Below are 11,885 nucleotides of genomic sequence, written 5' to 3' on the forward strand. Positions count from 1 at the left end.
TTATCGTCACTTTTGATCAATTTAAAGCATCCTTGCTAAATAAAAGTATTAATTTCTATAATTTCCCCAAAAAATAAAAATAAAATAAAAATAAAAAAATAAATAAAAATACTGACTCCAAGCTTTTGAATGGTATATGTATAATGTTACAAAAGCTTTTTATTTCATATGAATGCTGATCTTTGGATCTTTCTATTGGATCTTACTTACTGTTCAAAAAATTGTGACTGGTAGTGTATGTATGTAGCCTATGCATCACATCTTGTTTTGGATAATAAAAAATTATAATTATAAAAAAATGTATAATGAATAAAACATCAGGTCCGACAATATCATGTCTTTTTTTATTTAAATCTAGCTTTATTCGCATTGGCCCATGGAAACCTCTACACACTTGACTTGACTTGGCTAAAAAAATCGCGGGGGACCGAATTTACGTTTTATTAAAAAGTGTTTACGCATACACTCATGGCGCGCAGCCGCGCACACACATTAGGACAGGTTAGATGCCTGCCTCTGCTGCGAGTCCCTATCAAGCACTTTACAGATTCAACTACTCTCTTCTTCTCCTCCTGCCTGGCTCTTTGGCCCGTATCACTCACCGCAGAGCAAGCCTGTTCTTGATACATCTGCTGTGAAAACATGGGAAAAGCCGACGAGGAAGAAGTTGGAGTGTAGCGATCTTTATATAGGCGGAGCAAAATACTTCATCGCTCCGTCTATAGCGCATTGTGATTGGATGTTTACGCTGTCTATACAGGAGACAAACCAATGGGCCACTGGCTGCTCGCTGACCCTGCGTGATGGTTTTCGACAAAAAAACATTCTGTCGGCCCCTTAAGTGCGTCGGCCCACCGGGAAAATGCCCGGTGTGCCCGATTACCAATCCAGCCCTGGAAGAGACTTTCAACCAGCATAACAAAAAATGTTTTTGAATGCATTTTCACCTAACCTGCCTTTAATGAAATAAAAATAAATCAAACTCTACGTCAGAATGAGTAACAAGTTGCAGATTTAGCCTAGCGTCGAATGGTTGAGCTTGACTAGTCAACCCTGCAATTGAAGTCTTTCCGTCATCCTGTAGAAAGAGTTTAATGATGACACTTTCTCTGAGTCACTTCTCCATTTGTGTAAAAAGGGGAAAAACACAGTAACAACTTTGCACTGAACATGGGATGGGAACTCATTCAGAGCTAAAGAATCAACTCCAAAAGAGCTGAAAAGAGTTGTTCACTTAGATTTGAGTTTTAAACATGATCTTAAACCATAAAGCAGCTTTCAAACGTTAAACTAAGTGATTTTAAAAGACAGATGCAACCAGTTTCTACTTCATCTTTTCTTTTAGTCTGCATCTGAAGTGATAAATCAACAGGAAGGTGATAGTCACCGTATGAGCTTGAGTTTTAGGGAGTAGCGTCACTAATTTAATGATTGAGAATAATAAACCACAAGCTGACAGATTCTTGTGTTGTTTTACAGTGTAAAGTTGATCTCTGAGCTTCACGGAGTTTCTTACCTGTATTCTTCTTTTCACCCTTTTTCTCATGAGAGATATCAGCGTATATGAGCTCTGTATCTCCAGCTGACGGGAAAACACTGACATTAGCAACAGATCAACTACAATCTCATATTTCAGTCATTAAAGTATTGCCTTCAAAACTATCCTCAGATCATGCTGGCTAAACGTTTTTCACATATCAGACCAACCCGATCTCATGAAAGTGCGTATAAATAGTACGCCAAATAAAAATGAAAACTCCTGGTATTGATAATGCAAAAATGGACATTGGCGTGTATATGCTACGCGATGGGTAGATTTAGGGTTTTGGGGTAGATGCGTATCATATGCATGCAAAAACGGCGTATTATATGCACACCAAAGTCCATTTTTGCGTATCAATACCATGAGTTTTTGTTTTTATTTGGCGTACTATTTATATGCATTTTCATGAGAACGGGCTCATCAGACTGTTTGCATGTAACGCACTGAGAAAAAAGCAAGGAAAGAATACAGTAAGTGAGGTCATATATTCACCAATATTTGAATATCTTTGAAACTTTTGTAAATATATGAATAAATTCGGAGTAATTTGCACATAGAAAGTACCTTCCCAAATAATTCACAAACGCTTAATTTAACCTCAGATTACATAGTTAAACATGTTCAGTATGTTAATGAATTCCAGTCATTCATAAGCAAGGCGCGCATGTCTGCACATTTATAATTGGCTAACTAACTGCTTAACTAATTAATTTTGTAATTATATACTATTATGGTAATGTAGTGTCAAAAGAGCACTAAACATTTGGATGTTTTATGCATGTTTAACATGTTGGAAGCTGGTGTACATTTTTTCAAACCAACCAGCATTTTGAAAATACAAATACTTTCATTAATCAGAACAGCTTTTAGAACAATTTACATTAGAAAATATTAAATATGCTCATGTTTCATGAATGAGGTCGAATGACTTTAACTTTGCTCTTCATACTGTGATCAAACTTAAGTACTTAAATTAATGGTCAAAAATCATTATCAAATAATCTGGTTAAAACTAAATACCTTTCTTTCTAAAAATAGGCTTGAGGAATAATATTGTTTCAAAGCCGTTCTACCATTTTGCACCAATTTTAACCCCAGAAAGTTTGTCAAATCTCCACCAAAACTGGCTCAGATCATCTTCATCACATCTCTAATGTTTCTACTTTGGCTTTTGGTGTAATTGTGTTTGAAGCTGTCTGTAAGAGAGTGCAATGACCAAACACATCTCTGCAGCATATATAACACATAAGCTACAAATAGTACTACATTTGAACCTTCATCAGTTAATATATGAACTAGATATTTAAACACACTGACCTGGTGTCGACTTGAGCTGCTTCTTCTTGTAAATATAAAATAAGGTGAAGAACAGTAGAATCAGGACCAGAGCAACGCAGCCCAAAGCAATCAGAGAGAATTGTAAAACTATTGAAGAAAAAACACGAGGTCACTTAAAACAACCCCAAAACTGCTTTGAAAAGTTCATTCATAACAACTGCAACAGCAACAAGAACAGAACAACTTCATGCAATTAACAGCACAGTGAATTAGTTCAACAATCATATTAGCTACAGAAGCGCCTGTGAATCCCTCACTGCCATCATTATTACTGGGTTTATTGGTAATTTGCAGTATTTGTTGTTGTTCAAATGCTCTTGTTCTTCAAGAGTGTGGGTTTGATTCGTATCTGCTGATGAGAAACTCGTACCATTTTCTGATGTCTGTGTCGACGTAGAGGTCAAACGAGAGGTCACAGCTGCAGTAGTTGTTCCTGAAATAAAACATCAGCACAGAATCACCTGCTTTCTCTCTTAATATGAAGTACTACATTTTTGAAGGATTAAATGGGCAAGTAAGAGAATCGATTTGTCTGAATCTCATGAAAACAAGGACCCATTCCAGGTCACATTTCAGTTCAGAACTGCATGTAGTAATAGTGTAAATATTTTGCATGTCTCATTTAATGTTTTTATGGGCATTAAACTGTTTTGAATTGTAATAGTTACCCCTAAAATATAATTTCTGACTTATGAGGAAAATGCAAAAAAATTAAAATAAATAATACATGAATGCAAATAAATAAATACAATTATATTATAAAAAGTAAAGTATACATACTGTAATTATAGTATTTTTTCCATCTTTATATTAAGTTATAATTAAAATCTAATTAAAATCATCATATTATCATCAAAAATGTACCTGAGACAAATGTATCATATGCAACTGCAGTAATACAAATCAAATAAATTATCTTTGTAAATAATTGCAACTACAAAAATAAACTAAATTCTTGAACATTATAGTAATGAAAATTTAGGATATGGGAGTGTTTTTAAGCGTCATGCAAATAATATCACAATGCAAATAAAATGAATGGTTGTAAAATAGTCCTCATGCAAAATATAAATTCTTTTGATTTTTTGGGTGACATTTTTGTTTGTTGTTTAAAATTTTTTTATTCATCTTTCAGATGATGCATACATCTCAATTTTAAAAAATTGACCCTTATGACTGGTTTTGTGCTCCAGGGTCACATATGCTCTCATTCATCTTAATGTTAATTTAATTCAAATTAAACTGTCATGCTTTCACTGTGTACACTGTCAAACAGCAATGTGTGTTTAATTAACAACATACACAACGCTCCAGTGCACAATATTTCTACACTGCTCGGTGGGGATTCTACTAGATCTACCAAGGCTCCAATGACTACACTTAACATCTCCACGTGTCGAAATCCTGCGGTAAGAAAGCAGACTGTATGTAGAATTTTTCAGGCTGTAAATCACGCGAAGTTTTTGTGGGACCCGAATGTGAAACCAAGAGGACTTTTTGGTGGACGTTTGAATATCAGGAGTATTGTTTGAAAGAACGAACAGTTGTCTCATTTATTATCTAATTCAAATTTGGACATCCTTTGCATATCTGAAACGTGGTTGCATCAATTATCTTCTCCAAGTGTATTTATGATACCTGGATATCAATGTTTTAGACGTGATAGGTCCTCGAGAAGGCGAGGGGGAGTGTTATTAACAACATACACAACGCTCCAGTGCACAATATTTCTACACTGCTCGGTGGGGATTCTACTAGATCTACCAAGGCTCCAATGACTACACTTAACATCTCCACGTGTCGAAATCCTGCGGTAAGAAAGCAGACTGTATGTAGAATTTTTCAGGCTGTAAATCACGCGAAGTTTTTGTGGGACCCGAATGTGAAACCAAGAGGACTTTTTGGTGGTCGTTTGAATATCAGGAGTATTGTTTCAAAGAACGAACAGTTGTCTCATTTATTATCTAATTCAAATTTGGACATCCTTTGCATATCTGAAACGTGGTTGCATCAATTATCTTCTCCAAGTGTATTTATGATGCCTGGATATCAATGTTTTAGACGTGATAGGTCCTCGAGAAGGCGAGGGGGAGTGTTAATATGTGAGAAGTGGTATTAAGTGTGAACGTCTTGTGTTTAACTCTGTTAACGACTTGGAGTTTGCAGGGCTAAACATTATTTTGTCTCCTCAAATGTAATTTATTATCATATGCGTGTATAGACCCCCCTCAGTAAATGATACATTTTATAAACAACTTACAGACATTTTAATGGAATGTAATCATAACAAAGAAATAATTCTTATGGGTGATTTTAACTTGAACTGGGAGGACAAAGTAAAGAGGAAAAAACTCAAAACTATGAACAGTTGTCTCATTTACTATCTAATTCAAATTTGGACTTCCTTTGCATATCTGAAACGTGGTTGCATCAATTATCTTCTCCAAGTGTATTTATGATGCCTGGATATCAATGTTTTAGATGTGATAGGTCCTCGGGAAGGGGAGGGGGGGAGTGTTAATATGTGAGAAGTGGTATTAAGTGTGAACGTCTTGTGTTTAACTCTGTTAACGACTTGGAGTTTGCAGGGCTAAACATTATTTTGTCTCCTCAAATGTAATTTATTATCATATGCGTGTATAGACCCCCCTCAGGAAATTATATATTTTATAAACAACTTACAGACATTTTAAAGGAATGTAATCATAACAAAGAAATCATTCTTATGGGTGATTTTAACTTGAACTGGGAGGACAAAGTAAAGAGGAAAAAACTCAAAACTATTGCTGATAAATATCTTTTAAGTCAGATAATTAAAGGACACACAAGAATTGCTAAATCCTCTAAGACACAGTTAGACCTAATATTCACAAACAAACCTGAAAGGATAATAAAGAGTTATAATTTGATCACTGGGTTATCTGATCACAATTTAACCTTGGTTGCTCAAAAACAGGTTTAAAAACAATGCGACAAATTCTAATAATGTTTTCTGTTGTATACCTAAAGGAAAGCTAGTAGAGTTCAATGAGCTAGTTTAAAGTGGGATGATATATGATCTTCTCAGGATGTAGAGTATGGCTGTAACAGACTCATCAATAGGACTAACTCTGTAAGGGACAAATTCACTACAAAGTTCAGAAAAAAATTAGACATAAAAATAATCTACCTTGGTTCAATGACAACTTATGGAAGCTGATGAAGAACAGGGACTCAGCATTAAAGATGGCTATTAAGACAGGAAGGGATATCGACAGGCTTTGTTATAAAGGACTGCGGAATAAAGCTACCCGAGAGCTGAGAGTAGCAAATTATCAAATTATTATCTTCACCAATTGAACGAGGTAAAAGGAAACAGCACATTTGGAAAAACGTTAATAGTCTTCTACAGAAGATCAATTCTCCAGATCTCAAGATCAACGTTCAAGGAAATTTTATTCTAGATGATTAGACAGACAGAAAAAAATTGAGACAGATAGAGACAGGCAGATAGAATAATGGATAGATTGATAGATAAAAAGATCCACAGAGACAGATACAATGATAGATAGCTAGATAGACAGACAAAACAATAGACAGAGACAAACTAAGACAGGTAGATAAAATGATAGATTGATAGACAGAGAATAATAGACAGATAGAATGATGCATAGAGACAGACAGAAAGAAAGACGGATAAAACAGACAAGACTGATAGAATGATGGACAGACAGAAAGAAAGAGTATGGCTGTAACACACTCATAAATAGGACTAACTCTGTAAGGGACAAATTTACTACAAAAGTTCAGGAAAAAAAATAGGCATAAAAATAATCTACCTTGGTTCAATGACAACTTATGGAAGCTGATGAAGAACAGGGACTCAGCATTAAAGATGGCTATTAAGACAGGAAGGGATATCGACAGGCTTTGTTATAAAGGACTGCGGAATAAAGTTACTCGAGAGCTGAGAGTAGCAAATTATCAAATTATTATCTTCACCAATTGAACGAGGTAAAAGGAAACAGCAAATTGATTTGGAAAAACGTTAATAGTCTTCTACAGAAGGAGATCAATTCTCCAGATCTCAAGATCAACGTTCAAGGAAATTTTATTCTAGATGATTATTGCTACTGTTTTTAATAATTCTGTTAACAAACTGGGGGAAAAATTTATAAAAATGGAAAGAATTATTGTACCGTCTGATGTTGATAGCCAACACCACTGTAGGGTTTTGGAGAAATAAAATTCTTTGAGCTTTGATAATTTTAGACTTTTCTCAAATTTGTGTATGGTATATAACATTTTAAATGGCTTAGCCCCTTCTATACTTCGTGATTTTGTGCATTTTCACTCTACAGTCTGTAAGATCTACTAGATCAGGGGTGGTGAACGTCGGTCCTGGAGAGCCGCAGCCCTGCAGAGTTTTGCTTCAACCCTAATCAAACACACCTGAACAAGCTAATCAAGGTCTGAATGGTTTCTAGGAAGCTACAGGCAGGTGAGTTTTAATTAGGGTTGGAGCTGAACTCTGCAGGGCTGTGGCTCTCCAGGACCGGAGTTCGCCACCGCTGTACTAGATCATCATCTACTAGTGATTGTGTTGTTCCTTTTTGTCATTCTGCCTTTGGATCATCATCGTTCTCAGCGAAAGCTATTCTTCACTGGAACACTACCAGAAGACATAAAGATGTGCACATCTATTGACATGTTTAAATTAAAACTAATTATTTTTTTTTTAACAACTCAAATGTGTAAACACTGATATAGTTCTGGCTTAACTGAAAGTTATTTTTACTGTTCTTTTTTGGCTCTGATGGGATGTGTATAAGTATTACTGTATTGTATGTGTTTGTTATTTTGTTCTTATGTCTATCTGTGATTATGATTACCTGCCAAAGGACCGCGGATGAAAACTAGCCATTGGCTAAATTCGGTACAATGCATGAAATGGAAACATTTATGTTAAAATTATACATGGTCCCTTTTCAAATAAACTTTAATAAATAAAATAGAAATAACATGCAGTATTTTGATAATGCAGAAATTGTGTTTGACCTGCATTTTCTGTGCAACCCCGTTACCCTGACATTTCTCTCCATATTAATAATGTCTTAATCTTTCTCACATCATATTTAATGAAGACATCATTTATAAAAAAAATGAATGAATGAATGAATATGAAAAAGTGAAATAAATGGACAAAATACTAAAACTTTTCAGTATAATGGATATGAAGAAACACACTTCCTCTCACATTTGTAATACTCCACTAATACAAACGGTTAAGAGCAGAAAACACTATGACTAGATCACTGCAGACTCTTAATGTAGTATTACAACTCAAATGACTTTATTTGAGAGATTGATCAGCAGCGTGAGTTTGATGTGAAAGTGACTCACATGCAGCAGTTTGCAGCAGCAGCATCAGTCCAAAGATCAGCATCATTTCTCTAAAGTCCAGTCTCCAGCAGAAGAGTGTGATGCTGCTTCAGAGCGTCTGTGTTCTGGCTCTCATCAAGCGTCTTCACTGAGAGACTCACACTGGACTGACACACCAGGAAACATCTGACCGCTTCACTGAGGAAAGAGGAAGTTTCCTCATATGGGGGAAGACACATGCTGGTAGTTTGCATTACATTTCATCTAAAACAAGTGAAACTAAGAGAAAGAAGGAACCATTTTCAAGCTCAAAAAGTTAAAAAAAATCTTGTTTTAGAAGCAACAAGTTTGCTTATGATTGTTTCTAAATGATGTAAAATGACTAATTGTGCAACACACTTTTCAGATTCTCCTTTAAATCAAATGAAACAGTATCTTTACTCTGCTGATGAAATGCTGTAGACATTGTTATTGAGAGGAAAGCAGACTCAGGTCTATATGTGGTGTTTCCAGCAGGCTGTGTGTGATGATGTTTGACTCGGATCCATCAGTTCATGTGTGAATGAAGAGAGGATTCTGAGCTTCAGTCTTCTGTCTGCTGCCGCTGAGACTCATGGGACATCGAGTTTATAGCTGCTCAGAGCTGCTCATGTAGAGAGCGACACCTGCAGGAGGAAACTACAACTACAGCTGCTTTCATCTCACTCAGAACATCTGGCTTAAAATGAGCTTCATCTGATTTATTTGAATTTAACTTGTAATTAAAGCCACATTACGGATGCTTTTTAGTTCAAATCAACGAATTATTCATTAATAATTAACAAAAAATTAAGGATTATTCATTAATACATTAATAAATAAGACAGTATTAGTGTTTTTGCTTTTCTTTTATCCTGATTCACTGCGCTGAGCCTGCAAATAATCTATATTCTGAGCTGTCGGTTTTGCAGGAAATACAATGTTAACTTTATGTTCGTAAACACAGAAAAGGTTTGGCTGCTATATCTTGTGCTGAAGAATGATTTGAGATTATTGCTACAATGAATAAGTCTAATGTTGTTGCATAAGTTTTGACCTGGTCAAGCTAGAATTGACCATGGATAGTCTAAAATAAATCACAACAGGGGAATCGTGCTGTTAGATAAAATGTTAATTGACTGTATTAAAAAATGTAAATTGAATTAGCTTGTGACTTTTGACTGCAAATACAATTTCATTTCAAAGTGTTTTATTTTTATTTAACTCAAAAAATTTAAGCATAACAAATTCAGCAATGACCCCAATTACAATTTCTAAAGAATTGCATGTTTATGAGTATTCTATAATGACACACATATCTTGTGAAGAAAAATGCGGTTAAACATGTTAAAAGTCATCTAAAAAAACTGCAAATTCAAGCAAAACCACAGTCAGAAAACACCAGATGCTGCAAAACTGAGACACGGATGAAGAGCTTCAAACAGATAAAACATCTAAACAGACACTGAAAATAAAGAGAAATCAACCAAAACAACAGAATAAAGTAAAAGAGCAAGAGCAGGGGCCTCATTTATAAAATGTTGCGCAAAAACCATCTTAAAATTGATCTTATGATCATCTCTCAAATATGCATACGGGTGATTCATAAAATTAACGTACGTACAGAAAACACATGTACGTCTCTTTGAGATGTGAAATCTATGAATCGCAAATGATCTTGAACTTGCAGGCAAATGAATGGTTTCAGCTCTCTGATTGTAAACGACTCCTAATCAGTAGTGTGTCCACAAGGGTGGCACGGGGTGGCAACTGCCACCCTAAAAATGAGCTTTGCCACCCCAAAGCAGCGTATGGGATTGAAGTGCATTGAGAGCGGAGCAGTGTGATTTTGACTGAAGCTGGGATTTTTTGAAAGTCAGATAATTCTGGTTTTCGCTCGCTCTCAGAGTGCTCCACTACCACTCAATAACTAGCACAATAAGTTGTTTGCACATGACGTCACTGATGACGCGCGAAATGCAGCTGGAGGGCAGGAAGTGATTTTTCTCTCCATAGGAATCACTATGGATATATGTATCATAGGAATCGGGATATATGTCACTCCTGAAACTTTGCTACATGTACAGGGTATGTGGCTGTTGGTCATGTTAGCAGCACGTAAAACAACTTTTATTTAAATTCTGAATCGATTATAGCCTGCCAAGAAAGCAAGAAAATAGCGCTTTCATCTAACGTTAATCACTAAAATGTACGTCACTCACTTCAATTTATCGCAATCTCACGATTCCGTGAACTGCAAACAATATCTTATTTACATCCTGTCTATGTGTGGCGTTTAGCATTCAGTGAATTCTGACAGTGTCACCCTGTATCTATTTATATATTTCTTTATTAATATTTTAATATATTATTATCTTATATTAACCATTTGCACACACAAGCATTATCCGGCTTCGCTCCTCCCGACCGCAGATGCAGGTTTACAAGCCACTTTTTCCAGCGTTTTTAGTCAAATTCTTGAATTTTACCCCCTTATGAGCAACACATTTTTGTACAGGATAAAAGCTCCTTGTGGTTTCTCGGTTTGTCCAATTTGAGCATCCATAAACAATGCAAAACACTGGTTTTTGAGTTTCTGCTAGTGATTTCTATGGAGAAAAATCACTTCCTGCCCTCCAGCTGCATTCAGCGTCATCAGAATCACGTGATTGCAAACAACCTATTAATGCCACAACTATAGCCGTTCTAAACTAGTTCTGCCTAGTCACCTTTATTTATATAGCGCTTTTAACAATACAGATTGTGTCAAAGCAACTTTACAGTATTAAATAGGAAAATAGTGTGTCAATAATGCAAAATGACAATAGTAAACACCCAATTTTCAGTTAAAGGCAGTTCATCATTGAATTCAGTGATGTCATCATCCAGCTCAGTTCAGTTTAAATAGTATCTGTGCAATCAAGTCGACAATATCGCTGGATATTAAGTGTCCCCAACAAAGCAAGCCAGAGGTGACAGCGGCAAGGAACCAAAACTCCATCGGTGACAGAATGGAGAAAAAACCTTGGGAAAAAAACAGGCTCAGTCGGGGGCCAGTTCTCCTCTGGCCAGACGAAACCAGCAGTGCAATTCCAGACTGCAGCAAAGTCACATTGTGCAGAGGACCCAACTGGTTCCTGTGGTCTTGTCCCGGTGGCCATCTAGGAGACAAGGTCTTCACTGGGGATCTGTCTCTGGGGCTCATCTAGTTATCCTGGTCTCCGCTGACATTCAGGGCTGTCGAGGTCATCTCTAGGTGCTGATCCACCATCTTGGCTGAGTGCAGTGTTGACAGAACCGAGCTAATATGGTCATACTTCCTGGTCCTAATAAGAACTCTAGCTGCTGCATTTTGGACCAGCTTGAATTTGTTTATTAAGCATGCAGAACAACCGCCCAATAAAGTATTACAATAATCTAACCCTGAGGTGAACGCATAAATTAACGTTTCTGCATTTGACATTGAGAGCATAGGTCGTAACTTAGATATATTTTTGAGATGGAAAAATGCAGTTTTACAAATGCTATAAACGTGGCTTTCAAAGGAAAGATTGCTATTAAATAGCACACCTAGTTTCCTAACTGATGACGAAAAATTGACAGAGCAGCCATTGAGTCTTAGACA

The 11,885-nt window shown here is 36.1% G+C and overlaps 1 long non-coding RNA gene across 1 annotated transcript in view; it reads right to left on the reverse strand.

Annotated features, from left to right (window-relative positions):
• Nucleotides 1-2,941, reverse strand: part of LOC107559619 (uncharacterized) — a 3,526-nt gene extending 585 nt beyond the window's left edge. Inside the window, exons 1-2 of the long non-coding RNA XR_001605643.1 lie at nucleotides 2,861-2,941; nucleotides 1,517-1,582 (exon numbers count right to left, since the gene is read on the reverse strand). This is a non-coding gene — a long non-coding RNA (uncharacterized lncRNA). The remainder of the gene's footprint in view (nucleotides 1-1,516; nucleotides 1,583-2,860) is intronic.
• Between the last annotated feature and the right edge of the window lie 8,944 nt (nucleotides 2,942-11,885).

The sequence above is a fragment of the Sinocyclocheilus grahami genome, unplaced genomic scaffold (genome assembly GCF_001515645.1).
Source record: "Sinocyclocheilus grahami isolate Dianchi unplaced genomic scaffold, SAMN03320097.WGS_v1.1 scaffold692.1, whole genome shotgun sequence".
In the NCBI taxonomy this organism is placed as follows: domain Eukaryota; kingdom Metazoa; phylum Chordata; class Actinopteri; order Cypriniformes; family Cyprinidae; genus Sinocyclocheilus; species Sinocyclocheilus grahami.